The sequence below is a fragment of the Elephas maximus genome, chromosome 9 (assembly GCF_024166365.1).
Source record: "Elephas maximus indicus isolate mEleMax1 chromosome 9, mEleMax1 primary haplotype, whole genome shotgun sequence".
In the NCBI taxonomy this organism is placed as follows: Eukaryota; Metazoa; Chordata; class Mammalia; order Proboscidea; family Elephantidae; genus Elephas; species Elephas maximus.
In genome coordinates this window covers 54,536,769-54,553,228 of record NC_064827.1, presented here as the reverse complement: position 1 = coordinate 54,553,228, position 16,460 = coordinate 54,536,769, and the positions used below count along the sequence as shown (strand labels likewise).

At 42.6% G+C, this 16,460-nt stretch overlaps 1 protein-coding gene across 1 annotated transcript in view; it reads left to right on the top strand.

Moving 5' to 3' along the window:
- The first annotated feature begins 2,350 nt into the window (after positions 1-2,350).
- Positions 2,351-16,460, top strand: part of ABCA1 (ATP binding cassette subfamily A member 1) — a 141,178-nt gene continuing 127,068 nt past the window's right edge. The window contains exon 1 of the mRNA XM_049897213.1: positions 2,351-2,671. The gene's annotated coding sequence lies outside the window, so the exon portion shown is untranslated. The remainder of the gene's footprint in view (positions 2,672-16,460) is intronic.

Sequence of the window (16,460 nt, the reverse complement as noted above, 5' to 3'; positions counted from 1 at the left end):
ACGCAAGAGGGGCCGCTGCTCTGAACGCTGGGTTTAGAAGGTCTGGCTCTGGCCCTCCTCAAGCTGCATCTCTTTCTCAGCGTGAAGACCGTGGGGCTAAGGGGCCATGTGCAGGACACCAGGTCAAAACTGTTAAGTAGTCACAAGTTGTCCCTGATTTCTAAATAGCCAGGAAGCTATTAGAAAAAGGGGGCCAATCACTAAATGTAATTGCTCCACGAACATCACATTTTTCCAGAGCCTGAACACACTAGATTTTTTTTTTAAGTAGCTTTTATTACTTAAAACAAGAAGCAGAGAGCACACCAGAGCAAATTCAGATCCATTCGTGAGCATCCCTCAACTCGAGAAGCCTGCCCAGACGGGGATGACAACTTTTCCCTGAGCATCCCACTCTGTGCCATGGGTGAGGGACCTAAAAAAGGGGGAGCGGGGCCTACCGTATGCTGATTACCCTGACCAGATAGGCATATATGTTTAAGTGTTGCCTGGCAGTTTTTGAAAAATAAAAGGTAACTTAATTGCTTAGGCTATTTTAAAACACCAGAGACAAAAGGCCAAACTTAGTTCTTTGTTCCATACCATGACACCTGGACTTGCCTCCTCCTTTCTTACCTTGTTCAGTGTACCTGAGGCCTCAGAATTCCTTGCTCTAAAGTCCCCAGTGCACTTCTAGGGCTAGAATAGGCCTACTCTCTGGGTCTGTCCTGAATGTTGACAGAACCACTGAGATGTGTAGCTGTGGGGTTCTGCTGTAGCACAGAGGAACCTATAGACCGTAATATAGAGAGGGCTGGTGCGGGTTGGGTGTCCTCATGCTTGATTTAACGATGGAGCTGGGGATGGGAAGAGAAGGGGTCAGTGGTGCGGGGGCTGGTTTCCCAACTCCACCATACTCTTGCCCCAGCTCAGGTCAAACTGTGAGGAGTCTAAATGTGAGCCTGTCTTCAAGGTTGTACAAAGGTGTCTTTGTCAAGGTAGGAAGACATTTTAGAGTTTGTTGGCTTGATTTATGACTTAAATATTTAGATATATGGTCTGTGGGCTTCCATTTGTATTCTTGCCTCTGCCCCTCAAATGTTTTAGGCCTTCTTCCTTCTCGCTGTCAAAGCCAAAGGAAGAAGTGGGGTAACTGGAATCAATATATAATTTTATAGGACCTGTGATTTTCTAGCTGCATTTTGCAAATCCGTACAAGCCAAAATACAAGTCCTACGTATTTTTCTGGAAACCCTGGTGGTGTAGTGGTTAAGAGCTACAACTGCTAACCAAAAGGTCAGCAGTTTGAATCCACCAGGCGCTCCTTGGAAACTCTATGGGACAGTTCTACTCTGTCCTATGGGGTTGCTATGAGTCGGAATGGACTCGACGGCAACAGGTTCGTTTTTTTTGTTTTATGTATTTATCTGGAGCCCTGGTGGTGTAGTGGTTAAGAGCTGGGCTGCTAACCGAAAGGTTGGCAGTTCAAATCCACCAGCCGCTCCTTGAAAACCCTATGGGGCAGTTCTACTCTGTCCTATAGGGTCGTTATGTGTCCAGTTGCCTCCAGGGCACCTAACAACAACAAAACCAAAAACCAAACCCATTGCCCTCAAGTCCATTCCGACTCACTGAGACCCAACAGGACAGGGCAGAACTGCCCCATAGAGTTTCCAAGGAGTGCTTGGAGGATTCAAACTGCTGACCCTTTGGTTAGCAGCCAGAGCACTTAACCACCACGCCACCAGGGTTTCCTAACAACAACAACACCAACAATAATGTATTTATTATAGAGGCGTTGATCAAGGCCATGAAATAAAAAGGGGACTGGTCCACACTGTTGCGTTTTTTGCTACTCACCCCCCATCTCTCCAAATACACCAAGAAAAGGAGCAAGTGGTTTTTCATTGGCTTTCGCTAGACATCTGGATGTCAAGGCTGGGAATCTCAAAGGCAGTACAGTACGTTACTATTGAACACCTACATCAAAGTCTTAAGTGGAAAACAAAAACAACCTGCTATCCTGGGGACTATCTGAAAGACTAAAGTGTTGGCATCCTGAGGGGTTTCTGCCTCAAGCTCTCTCTCCCAGAATTCCTAAGACTGAGTAAACTAACAAAGGAAAAAAAAAACTTCCAGAAAGCACAAATTTAGAGGAAGCGATTTCCACTAGTGCTGCCCTGAATGTGGACGAGAGTCTCGGGTGCAGCCCCAAGTCCGGTTTTTCCCTCTCGTCCTCGGCTAGCAGCCCCTACCGCCTGCCCCCCGCCCCCGGCCCTGCCGGGACGTCGCCCGTTTAAGGGGCGGGCCCCGGCTCCACGTGCTTTCTGCTGAGTGACTGAACTACATAAACAGAGGCCGGGGAGGGGGGCGGAGGAAGAGGGAGAGAGAACAGGCTTTGACCGATAGTAACCCCTTGCTCAGCTCAGCCGAATCTATAAAAGGAACTAGTCGCGGCAAAAAACCTGTAATTCCGAGGGAGAGTGAGTGGGGCCGGGACCAGCCGAGCCGAGCAGACACCTCCCTCCCCGGCAGCGTGTAAGGAGAGCAGGGGCGCCGCAGGACCAGCGCCGCCAGAGCCAGTTTCTTGGGCGCTTCGCTCTTTTCTTCTTCTTCGCCCCCTCCCCCCCTTCTCAGGAAGGGCTTATCAAGGGGTGGGAGAAAGAGACGCAGGCACAAAAGTGGAAAACAGGTAAGAGCCTCTGCGTGGACTTGGGAGTTACTGTTTTTGTTTTGTGTAGGGGCCGAGGAGGCTTTGGGAAGAGCTCGGTTTCGGGAACTTTGGCCCGGACCCCCGCAATCCCCGCTCGTGCAATGAAAAGGTAGTGGGGGCGGTGCAAATGGGGAGGAGACGTCCTAGGACGAGCTCTGGAGACCCTGGGACGCGACGCTGCTGCGCTCGGGGCTTGTTCGGCCGTGGAGTTCCGTGGGGTTCGAGGAGCATCACCGGGCATGGAGATCTGGGGAGCAGTTTCTCTCGCGCAGTGGGGTCGGTGGCTCTTGGGGGTGCTGGGGCGCAGCTGCCACGGGGGAGAGTGGCAGTCTGGCACGAAGCGCTTCCCTTTGTTCAGGAGCGCCTGAGCCGGCTGGAAACATCTCTGACTGCGGGTCGGCCCGCGCCCACCGGGACAAATGCCAGCTCCTGGGCCCCCTCCGTCCTTGCGAAACTGGTCTGAGTTGGCTGCTGACCTGGGGATCGGCCCCGTGCGCCCCCGGACTGGAGCGGTGCGCCCTTGTTACCTAAGGACTCGGATAAGATGTGTCCCAAACGGGGTACCTTGTGCGATTGCTTGCTTGAGGAAACCGGGGTTTTGTTTTGACCTGGGATCCTGCCTACAGTGCCCGGGCGTGCACGGAGCTGGTGTCCCCAGCGCACCGAGGGCATGGGTTTTGCTCATTTTAAAAACAGAAGACTTACAGCGAAAGAAACCTGCGGAGACCCAGAGCTGGGGTGCCCCACTCCCCAATCTTCCTGCCCTTTCTTGCTTGTCTCTTGGGGCAACCTCAGGTCAGGCACGGGTGGGGAAGCTGGGGCGAGACTGTGCAGCAGAATGACCGGGAGTAACCCCGGCGGGCGGTGTAGATCTCTGAGCTCCGCCGCGGGGTTGGGCTCCGCGGAAGAGGGGGAGCTACGGCGCGGGCCACCGGCGGCCCCGGGAACTGGCCCGCAGCGCCTCCTGGCCGGGCGGATAGGGAATGGCCCCGGGACTCTGCGAGGCTTCGCTGCCCCAAGTTCCCACTAGAAGAGTGGTTACAGACTGGAAGAAATCCTGGGAGTTCAGGCGAAAGCCGGTCTGGTTGTTAACGTGTTTCTCGACTTCCAGACTGTTGCTAAATCAGAGAAGGTTCTTGGGGCGTAGACCGGTGCCAGCATTGTGAAGTTGTGTAGATGCCTATTTTTTCAACAGTTATCAGAAGGAATGAAATAAACACGATTAAAAAAAATAATAATAAAGCAAGCGTCTGACACAGTAAGAGTAATGGGCCATTCATTGTCTTTTCGTCATTGATGCCATCAGCTTTCAGAACCCAATAAGACTTTTTCAGCACATCTCACAAAGTGAGTGGGTGGTATATACATTCATGTAATAGATGACAAATTTGATATTTTTGAAAGCCTCCTTGGTGAAGAAAATGAGCAAGTCGCTTTCCTTCTATGTCTTATTCTTTCCTCTACTGCCCCCCCCACCCCACACTTCCCCTAAGTATATATATTTCAAGTTTTAAGTTTCATCCGGTTTCCCAAGTGCTGCCATAAAGCCATTAAAATAACTCATGATAGGGATTTTTTTTGAAGACATTGGATACACAGAGCAAATCAGTATCTATTTGAGAACAAGCAGTAGAGTCCAAGGGACCAGGAAAAAAGGAGAGGAGGTTGCCAGCTTCAGTGTTGACCACAGTCCATGTAAGGGACAAGAATTGCTGTTATAGTCAGAGTAGTTCACCAGTTAACCTCTCAGTTTCTTAATCTGCAAAATGAGGACAATAAATGGGCATGTTGTGGGGTTTAAATAAGTTATAATTGAAAAGCATTTACAACAGTGCTTGGGACATCATGCTATATAGGTGTATATGTAGGTATGTATGTACACTTACGTATGCATTTGTACACTTGTATATGCATGTATGTGCACACTTACATACATGCATATATGGACCAGGTTTGTGTGCCTGAATGACATCTGACTGTGACCGGATGACTGTGAGTCTCATCTCCAGATGAACATTAGAAATCTGAAAGTTTTTTAAGTATCTCAATTTACTTCTAAGTGCAGGTCTGTAATGGGTCCTGGACACATTTTGACTTAAAGCATATTTATAGTTTGTGTGAAAAAAAATGCGTTAATCTAGGGTAGGAAAAGGGTGATTAAGGCTTGGTTGTTATTGTACCTCTGCTCAAGGAAGTCTCAATGGAAACATTATTAAAAATGAATGAAATGAAATGAAGCTCAGCTACTCAGCTTTTTTAAATTACGTTTTGAAGTACTTATCTTATATGGAGAGGAGTTGAAATATTTTTCCATTTAACTTCTTTTTTTTTTTAGGGATCCATCTACCTGTAAACCAGATTGTTTTTGCTATCTTCATAGAAACAGCAAATTGTTAACATCTTTACCATTTCAGTGTAACTCCTAAAATAATGAAATGGACATTACTTTAGACTTCTTAATTATGATCGTTTTGGTTATCTAGAAAATACCAACAGGCAGGTGGTTTTTGCATTTCTAAAATACTCTTAAATCCAAATCCATTTTTATTTACCACCTAGGTATTAAGGAAATAATGCAGGTGTAATGCTTCTGATGGTTAGTTACACAAGCATCAATTTTAAAAGGCACTTTCTGGAAACTCATTTTATTTAACAATGCTGGGAGAAGTCCTAAGCTAAAAACTGAGACCATCTTCATCTCTGCATGTGGAAATAAACATAGTGCCAAAGTTACTGGGATTTTATTTGTTTAGCTTATATAACTATATATATGCTACGTATATAGCATTATATAAGTGTACATACATATGTATGTGTATACTTATATAGCATGATGTGCCAAGCACTGTTCTAAATGCTTTTCAAATATAATTTAATCCTCACAACAAGCCCCTTGGTTATCCTCATTTTGCAGATTAAGAGTTTGAGGTTAACTAACTTGGCCCTGGCCACACACCTCACAAGTGGCAAAGCTAAGAGTTGAACTCAGGCATATAGGCTTCAGAGTCTTTTTACTGCATGCAGTGAAGTGGTGGAATTTCAGCCAAGAGCAGGGAGCTTTCTGAGGATGATTGCTGTGTTCTGTACGTTTATCTGCTATAGGCCTTACCAGAATCTACAGTCCGTATCTTATTTCCCTTATCCTGTGAACGGGCCGGCCAAATTCTCTTCAGCTTTTTGAGACCTTGATTGCACAGGGATTGCGGCACTGTGGAAAGAACAGATAATAAAATTTACTCAACTCTAATTTCTTTACTTGGTTTAAAATGAAAACCTTACTGTTGTTTCAGTCAAATAATTGTTGGTAGGTCTGTGATCTCATCATGTTTTCCTGTGTGATATATAGAAGATGAAATGACAGGGTGTTTGCCTGTAAAAGTAGAAGGAACAAAAAAAAAAAAGGGGGGGGCTATTAGTTTAGCTGTTAATCCTAACTTTTGTGCATTTTTGTTTAATTGGTGATAGTACAATACAGTTTCCACTTGTCTTGTCACTAATAATGTTATGGACCTTTTGAAATAAGCTCTTTCTTTGTTACTGCCTTAACTGTTTAGAAATCGAGTTTAGCTTTTTCTTAAGGTTTCTCTCTCTACAAGTAAATAGTCCAGTTTCAAAGCTGACTTTATAAAAGTGAGTAGACTGGGAAGCTGCTTTTCTTATTAATTGGTACAGCAAATTAGAAATAAGCTCATAGAAAACATTTCTTGGTTAAAAACAATTACATTTTATTGTATGTTGCTGGTTGTTCTAAGCATTGTATGTATGCGGTGGTTACTATTATTACTTTCATTTTACAGATGGGGAAACTGAGGTACAGATAGGTTCAATAACCTGGTCACAGAATTTGTAAGCATGGAGCTGAAGTTACATCCCAGGCAGTTCGGTTTCCCTGAGATTACCAATCCCAGGGCGAAGGCTTGCCAAAAAACCAAACTTTTGACAAATGAAATGCAGCAAATGGCAAAAATGGGTGTTTTTACCTGAATATAGCTCCCTGGTTAGGTACCAGCGTTGATGTTATTAATGAGATCCACTTTAGAAATACGTGAAAGCAGAGAATGAAATTCTTGTGTGTGAGATTGCTCTCACATGGCCCCCTCAGCTGCTTTGCATTCTGTGAGACCCTAAACTGTGTTAGAGGAAAGAGTATTTACTCTAACGACGGAGGAGCATCACACTTAGTTCCTGAAACAAAATACTGAAATTCTACCTCTTCCGTTTGGAAGAATTCCAGCAATTGCTAACATCCTTTGAGAACCCAACTTCAACAACATGCTCCTCACAACACTCTCCTCGATGCACTCCTCCTCCCCATCACCAAGATAAAAGTAATCATTCCCTGTATTTATTTATTTTTACTTCTGTAGGACTTGGGTTTTCACACTATTTGTGTCATGTATTTAATTTTTTTAGTTACGAAAATCAGTTGCCGTCTCATAACGACCCCATGTCTGTCAGTAGAAGTGTGCTTCATAGAATTTTCAGTGGCTAATTTTTTGGAAGTAGATTGCGAGGCCTTTCTTCTGAGGCACCTTTGGGGGTACTTAAGCTTCTGTCATTTTTTTTTAAATCTGTCTTTGTCTTGAGTATATGCCTCTTCAGAGGAAAGTCTTTAACATTCTCCCTAATCCTTCTGTTTTGTCTTCCTTAACATGGAAAGGTTCAGTAAGTGCTGCCTTAAACAAGTCAAACAAAGAGAGTGAGGACCTCATGTTTGCTGCCTTATTCTAAAAGACTGCTTAAGATGAGAGGGTGATCACAGAAGAGCATTATAAATAGAATTATGTGAGAAATAACTGGTTAAGGCTAGGTTTAAAAAAAAAAATTTTTTTTATAGTGTACATTTATTTAGGCAGATTACTCTTTATTGAGGTGAAATTCACATTACATAAAATTAGCCATTTTAAAGTATACAATTCAGTGACATTGAGCAGATTACTTTTTGTAGAACAAACAATTCTACTTTTCTCCAGTTTCATTTCCCCATATGAGGCAGCTGTGATTTGAGGAAATACTATAGTCTGTAACAGTCCACATTCAAGTATTTTGATCTGTTTATTTTATTAATAAGAATGAGATTATTCACCAAGTTATTTAAAGGTTTAAAAACTTTAAAAACAAAACAAAACAACTTCATATGCATTAAATCTACTGTTATATACTTTTTGTGTGTGTGTGTGGGTTTGTTTAAAACGCTCTGCAATAATTTCTGTGCCAAATTCCAACTGCTAAGAGGCATTTGGAAGTCAAGGAATTTTATCTGGCTTATCTTGAAGCGTAGATGTTTTATGATAACTAGTATTTAGTAGGAGCCCTGGTGGTGCAGTGGTTAAGAGATCGGATTCTAACCGAAAAGTCTGCAGTTCGAGTCTACCAGCTGCTCCTTGGAAACCCTGCCCTGTCCTGTACAGTTGCTATGAGTCGGAATCTAGTTCTGTTATCTACCTAACCAAAACCAAACCCATTGTCTTCGAGTTGATTCCGACTCATAGCAACCATGTAGGACAGAGTAGAACTGCCCCATAAGGTTTCTAAGGAGCACCTGGTGGATTCAAACTGCTGACCTTTTGGTTAGCAGCCATAGCTCTTAACCACTATGCCACCAGGGTTTCAGTTCTGTTACCTAGTTCTCCGTAAATAAGTAAATAGGATGTATTATTAGTATCAGGACATCTTGAAGTACATGGGTGGAAATATCAGTGAAATAGAGCACGTGTGTCAGAGTCAGATACACATAGAGGAGAATTCTGGTCCTGTCACTTAATAGATATCTGCAAGTTGTTGATTTTACTTCAGTTTCCTCATCTGTAAAATAGTTATTTGTGTGTATGTGTGTGTATACACATGTGTACAAAAGGTAAAACATGTAATACAATGCTTGGCACATAGTTAATGCTATTTAGTTCATACTGGTGCTTCATTGATTGTAAAAGCTTTGGTTTTCTGTTTACCTCTTCCTTAAGTTTTTTTCTTCCCACGTTACTTGCATTGTTGTCCTTAGGTGTGGAAAACAGGATGGCAGTGATAATTATTGAATTAGGTTCCACTCTTATACCGGATTACTAATTTATATTGCAATTCAAACTTGGAACAACTAGGTTTTAGTTCCACTGTTTATATATATCAACTGTTATACAGTGAAACTGTGAGAGCGGGAACGTGACAGACTGCCTTGTTTTTCTGGGTCTCACAGATTTTCTGCCTTTGACAGGATGCAGTCTTACGACTTTTCTATTGCTCGCTCTAGTGGAAAATATTTGCGTTTTCCTTCTTTGACAGGTGTCCACCTTATATAGGTTCCAACTCTTGCAGGTTTTACTGTATATATAAAATATCAGTGCTTATCATTTTTTGGAAGGGGTTTACTGACTCCCTTAAAGATACGATGAAAGCCATAGGTTCTCGTCTCAGAAAAAAACAGAAGTGGACATATACAGTCCAAATTTTGTATATAATTACAGGGTGTTCATGTACCCCTCAAAACCCACTAGGTAGTCAGGCAAACTAAGACAGTTCATTTTACTTCTCTGAGATTGAGGTTCTTGGTCTCTAAATCAAAGAAGCTGGGCCACATGACTTATGAGGGCCCTTCGAGCTTTTGTATCCTCTAACTCGTGGTCTATATTTAGAAGAAAGGATAGTCATTACCTATTCATTGATCAGAGCTGGCCAGAGGTATGTTCTAAGGGATGTGCTCAGCATGAGTGTAACAGATCATGTGGGTTTTGAGAGGTGGAGAGGAGGAAGGCAGAGAAGAGAAGGCTGTTAAAGTTGTTTTTATCCTGCTAGGTGGATGAAAACTTGAATCACAAGGATATTCTTGTCTGAAATGCAAAGGAAGGAGGAATTGGTTCAATTCAGTGAATTTCAGTAGAGCAAACACGGTAGAGTTAGCCATAGTGAGATACTGTTCTTGTCGCCGACTCACCGTTTGGGAAATCTCTCTGAAGTATGATGTTCATTTGGATTCTCCATCCTGGATATCTCCATGGTGGATATAGGTTTTGCTCCTTATATGGATACATATGCATAAATCGATATGTGGTAGAAAGAAATGCTAACAGACTCATGAGACTCATTCATTCTTCAAGAAAACAGCAAGAGTGCCCTCATCCTAGGATGAGAATTGGACTCTACCTTATAAGGATTCCTCTAAATATCTTGGAGACTCCCATTGGGTTGGGTGGACAAGACAGGAAGCTTTCTAAATCATTGTCCTGAATCTGAATTGATTATTTTAGAGATCATAATAGATTAGGACTAGGAAGAAAGAAAGGAGAAAAAGGAGCAAGAGGCTTTTTGGGAGAAGGGGCAAGGAACAGCTAAATTGTTTGGGTTTCATATCCCTGTTCACTCTTGCTTTGAAAAATTCCTGTAGGATGCCAGATTGGGAATAATTGACTTTGCCAAGAGTCAAACCAAGCTTGTTTTCTTCAAGAAGCAAGTCCCTGAGAGATGGCAGATGGGAATTGATTAGATCTGGTATTTAGATAGTCCAAGGTTGATATAAAGGCATCATTGATGAAAGTATCAGCTTTCATTGAAAAGGCAGAGAGAAAGTGGAGGCCCAAAGTAATGAGTTTAAACATGGCTGCAGGCCCTTCTTCAGTCCCAGATGCAGTCTTGCTAATGAAAGATTGACAGTTCGAGCCCTTGTAGCCGCTCCATGGGAGAAAGACCTGACGATCCATAAACATTACAGCCAAGAAAACCCTATGGGGAAGTTTTGTTTTGTCACATGGGGTTGCCATGAGTTGGAATTCACTCAGCAGCACAACAACAACCAATTTACCCCTTACTTGCAATGTGTGAGGAAGTTGAAACATAATTTTGATGTTGAGGTCTAATGTTATGATTTCTCACCGTTTTAGATATGTATTTTCTGTCATATTGAAACTAACGTTCCAGGAGGCCACATTAGCAATTATTTAGTTCATATGAGCAATTCCCAGGTTACTTGAAACTCCAGGTGGTTTTCTTAGACTCAGAATTCTAGAACTCCTAAAGGCAGAAGGTCATGAATGTACTCCAGCCTCTTCGTCATAAAGACTCCTTACCCGAAAATTAAAATCTTGGTCTGCCTGTCTGCTTAAGGACATTTAAACCTTCTTTTCTGGACTAGAATTTAGTATAATCTTTATAATGTCTTTTTAGGAGAGAAAAAAGAAATCACGTTTATGAAAGTCTTGGTCAGCTTAATATGAACACTGAATTCTTGAGTATTGGGCTGGCCTAATTTATTTCTCTGTTGGTATGATTTTAATCGCAGGGTTCTTTCTCAAAATTGCTCTTTGGTTGTAAGTTTGAATTGGAAGGAAATCTCCACAGAAATCCTGAATGGTGAGGATTTCTTAGGGACTGTTTCCTTATGCAAAAGTGTAAAATGCTGATGCTGAATTTGGCTAGTGAAAATTAATTGTGACTCAAGGCAGGGGTTTTTTACTTAATGATCGTGTTAATCATAGTAAGGACCTTGAGTTCAACATAAAGAAAGCCTTTGGTCAGTAGTCAGTCCTGTTGCAGGAATTGTAAAGGTAGTGGAATGAGGGCCATTTTCCAGTTTGCAACTCCAGCCACATTTCACTTGATCACAGCATGGCTCTGTCCTCTGCTGTGCAGATGCAGGGTTGCCTGACACTTGATGGCCTCCATTAAGGAGGGTGGATGAGGCCCTGGAGTCTGCAAGGACGAGCAAGGCATTCACGTAATGAGGCAGAGCTTCCTTTGGGGACCTGGAACTCACCTGATACAGACACTTTGCTCATTGTCACTTGGGGGATTCTATTGTGTGAGCTATCAAATGCTATCATAAAACCACAGTTGGAAAACAGGCTTGCAGGAGTTCCGCTCTAGTTTCGTTCCATCTTTCCTTAAGCACTTTTTTCTGTGGCACACGAAATGTTTGTTTTGTGAAAATCTTAAGGCTGGAAGAACTTTCTGAAAGGAAAACTGAAAGTCTTGATAGTATTTGAATAACACAGACCTGTTTCCTTTGGGAAGATCCTCCCAGACCTCAAATAATAGAATTCACTTTGCCAGTGTTTAAAAAAAAAAAAAAAGAAGGCTAACACCCTTAAGGTTTTGTTTTTCAGAATCACAAGTATGTGGATTGAAACTAGCAATTTTATTCCTCCTTCTTTTCTGAAGTTATCGAGACAGTGAGCAAAGTGGTTTGTTTGGTTATTGCAGAGAAGTTCAGTTATAAGGTTGTGAGGGCCTCTGCGTCTGCCCTGGAACCCTGATTAGCTGCCCTTGCTGGGCTGCGGAAGCAGAGTTGCCTCTGACACACAGCACATGCCTGCACTGCCTCGAGAGCTGGCTGGTGAAAGAGGACATTCTGGAAATGGCTGCCGGTTTTGGACACATACTCTGTGAGCTAGAACTGATCAAGAACCTGGAGACTGGCTAACATGGTTTGGCAAAAGTAAGGGGAATAAGTGCTGAGGTGGAAAAATTGTATCCAGGTGCTGATATGTTTCACTGAGTGAGTTCTTGAATTTGAGCCTGTGGGTTTAGGGTTTGAGGCTCCTGACCAATGCTGACAGTCTTGTATTTGGGTTGGCCCCTTAGGGGAGATGTCCGTGTTCGCTGGCATGTTTACAGGGGTTCCACAACCTCAGCCTGGCAAATGACAGATTCACCTTTCCTCACATGAAGTCAATGAAAATGAAGTTCTTCCCAACAAATTAGAAAGACTTTGAGGAAAATCAAATTAAATCCACATCCACTTGAACTTATGTTTCTTTTGAACACAGCTGGAAATTTTGTCATGGTTTGGGGCCACCTGAACATTTATTTTCAATTAAATTTCTCATTTTTCACAGTAATGAACCTGCTTTAACTATCTTTTCTCATCCTTGAAGTTTTACTTCAGAGGCTGTCATTCCACAGATGTTTATGGAGCATCGAGTCATCCCAGATACTTGGCTGAGTGTGGTGGAGAACAAGAATATGTTGAGACATAGTAGCTTGCCTCACGTAGCTTTCAATTAAGAAGGGACCATCTGATAAGTTGGTACACTGGAGAGGAATGTAAGTAGACCTGAAAAGATAGAGGAATTATAAGGCCCAGATTTTGAATAGGTAGTTGATGTAGAGGCTGGAGGAAATGGAGTGGAGAGGGAAACCAAGCCAGGTACTGAAGACTTGGAGGTGGCAGTGTGCTGTGGAAGATAGGAGCTAACCCAGATGTGTGGAGACAATGGTATATATAAGTGAGTGGTGTGGGCCCCTAAAAGGGGGAGGGTTATGGTAAAACAGTGGCCAGAGGTGCATCAGGTACCAGGGTGACCCCTTCACCTTTCCCAATGAGATTGGCATCGGAGATAGCTACAGTTTGCTCTGTAAAGGCCTTTGGGGAAAATAGCATCTTGTGTGGACAGAGAAGAGAAGTGCGTCCTTTAATTAACTGCCCACTCTTTGCTGCCCCCTTGGTGAATGCTTTACGCTGTGAAGTAGGCAGCGCTAATCGTTATAATAGCACCGTTTACTGGCTGCTTACTTTCTTTCAGGAATGGATAAATGTTCTATATTTTTTTTATATACATTATCAGCTTTACTTTGTGGAAAGGGTACAGGGGCTCAGAATTCCTAGACTTCCAGAACTGGTAAGATGCAAAGTCAGGATTTAGACCCCAAAACCTCCCTTGTTCCTGCTGGGCCAATTAATTCAAGACAATAAAAGGGTTTAGAATTTGCTGGAGTCTGTTGCATAGTAGAATAGACCCAAAGGGAAGGGAAAGGCAGTGAAGGAATTTGGATTTGTCTGTCCCCCAGAATCCTTTGACTGCTTTTATAAATATAATTTCTTGAGGCTAGAAGAAGGCTGAATGAACGTCCAGAGGTGTTGACCCTTTAGAGATATAAGCCAAACCAAATGGTTTTTGTTGATATAGTCACTAAGCTATTTCTCCTCAAAGTCTCTTGAAAAATCCTCCCACAATTGCAGGGAACATTACCCAACCAAGTTTTTCTGCAAATAAAGAATTGCTCATGGAGGCTTGGTTGCTTACGTTTCTGTAGCTCTGGGTGTTTGTGAATTAAATAGTCTCTTCCCTGCAGGCCCCTTCTATTCTAGCCTTATGTTTGTGGCTGAGAAAATTTGATTTTTTTTCCTATGACATGTAATGTTGACAGGTTGATTTCTAGAGGAAAGGTTCTTTCTCCTGTGGTCTGCGTACCCCTTGACCAGGGAAATAGCAAATACTGTAGCTGTATTGTTTGCTGAAGACTGCCTTTGAAGGTTGCTCTGTGTTTGTTTAGTGAAAATATCTCTGACATTTTGTTAGAATTTCTCCATAGTTCTACCAACTGTGGAACAAGAACTTGGGCACACAGGACAGGTCTGCTTTCAGGAACCCTGGCTGGTGACAGTTTTCAAAGTCCTGAGACTGTTTTAGCTGGTAGCAACAGGAATGTGGAGGGTGATGAACTGAATCTTTGATTGCCCCAGTATCAGTGGCATGATAGAAATAGATTAAAACCTTTAGAGTCTCCTTTAAAATGGAAACTGTTGACAGCCTGAGGAATTATGCTTCTAAAAGGCTTATTACACATTTGTAACGCCTTCATGGAACCCTTCTAACTTTCACTTTTTATGTATTCATTTCATAGCCTTCATTTTGAAAATTAGTTATTAACAAATATATTTGTCCAGGACGTTGAATATGGGTGAAAGAAGGGTACGCAGTTATCTGTAATCCCATTGTTGTTAATAATCAAATAAGTATGAAGCAATTGATACTTAAAAATTTCCCCCCTTAGTTCCAGATTATTGAAATTGATAAAATGCATTGTGGGCACTGTGATAGTAGAGCCTCTTTTAGAAAGATAGAATGGCTTTTATCCAGAACTTTTACCTTAGAGGCTTTCTTATCCTTTTTTGTCTTCTCAGATATGAATATTAAAATGTCACACAATTTCAGAGGTGGCTAAATGGCATCCATTCTAGGTCTAGAAACCTCAAGCCCATCTCTTTCCTGAGCACCTCTCCAATTAAGGGCAATTTCACTGGAATTGTGGGTCTAAGAGATGATTGGGGAGTACAAGGGGAATAATTTGAGGGACATTGGCAAGGGCATCCTTAAGCATAGAAATCACAGTAGCACCTAGAGGCCAGAAAAGTTAAATTAGGCAATCAGAGCAGCTTCAGGCTTAATAAAGCTGATAGGCCAGCCTGGGAGACATTAGAGGATGACTCAGTTCCCCTCCCCACCACAACATCAGCTATGTCCTGTCTTCAGTCCTGGGTACAGTGAGCCTTTGACCTTCAGTAACCCTGGTAGGCTTTTCACTGAACGTGGCTACCGGTCCAGAGCTGTACGCTCAGAGAAGCTATCGGAGGACAGACCTTTTCCAGGGCAAGCATGCTGTGTTGGGCTTACAAGTGTCATATCCTGATTTATAGGACCCTGTACATCTCTCTGGAGAGGAGACACATAACACATATAACATCTGTGATGCTTGCTTTTACGTCAGCATCTCATGAATAGGCAATCAGTCGAGCTGTAAAACCAACAACATTTTCAATTTATATGTGATATAGTAAAATCCTTAAATCTGCCTCATGCTTTGTAGGTTACTGGGTAGCTATTTATTGAGGTAAGACAACTAGAAACAATTTCAGGAGAGATACTGATAGCTGTTATCAGAAATTTCAACTTCCACCTTCTGGTAATTATATAGAAGCTTATCTAACACAGACATATGTGTATATATATATATATATAAAATATAGAGAAATAGCTGTCATAAAACCACTATTTTTGAAGGCTGAAAATCAGTTGCTGACTGCATATACTGGGTATGTGAATTATTTGGATGGAACTTGTAAGACAAATGTGTTCCCAAGAACAAACAGAATCATAGGGGAAATAGTGTAGTGGGAAGCGGCAGATGACAATTGTTGAACAAGTTATCTCTTGAGAAACCTGGAGGCCAGCTTTAAGTCTAGGGGCGACTCTAGGTAAGCCACTTCCTGTTTTGGGGCCTCAGCTTCTCCATCTGTAAGATTGGGACAGAAGTGTGGTGGGAGTGGATCTCCAAGACACCATCAAACTCTTATTTGCTAATATTAATAAATCAAGTATGGCCTTGTGAAAGGGTCTCTTCTGCCCAGAGAGGCCAACTTTGTTGCCCTAGTGAAAAATGCCATTTGTGAGGTCCCTGCTTAGGAACTTTCCTCTTCTGAACCATGCCGTGGCTAAGGGGTGGACTCCCATCCTTAGATGGGAGCCCAGCACTAAAGCTAGAGGATGCTCGGCCTCACATGTTCTTGTAAGAAGGAAAAAGACCAACCAACCTTTTTGCAACTGCAGAAACTTAACAGTTTGTGGTAGCAGTGCAAACACGTCCTTTTTTTTTTTTTCTCACTATGTTCCCGTAGACAGATTTAATGCTTTGAAAGGGTAGAAGGCAGTCCCGGAAATTAGTTCCTGTTTTACTTTTGGCTGTGCCGAGTGGGAAAAAAATCCTACCTTGCCTTTTTAGCATACCTTCCTCTTCCAGCCTTCTTTCTTATTTGTATTTCTCTTCTCACCTCTCTCTTTGAAACTTATACATGATATTCACAAGGTCAGAAAGTTTTAGCAAGGAAGAGGGTGGGACGGGACAGTGTGATAGGTGCCGACATGGTCGTCGTTTCTCCCTTGACACCAAGCTTCCTGTGAACCAATAATTTTTTTTTTTCTTTTTCCAGCGTCCCTGGGTCTATCTGACATTTCAGTTTTTGCCTTGGGGAAATGTGAAAAGAATTCTCAACCCTGACTGT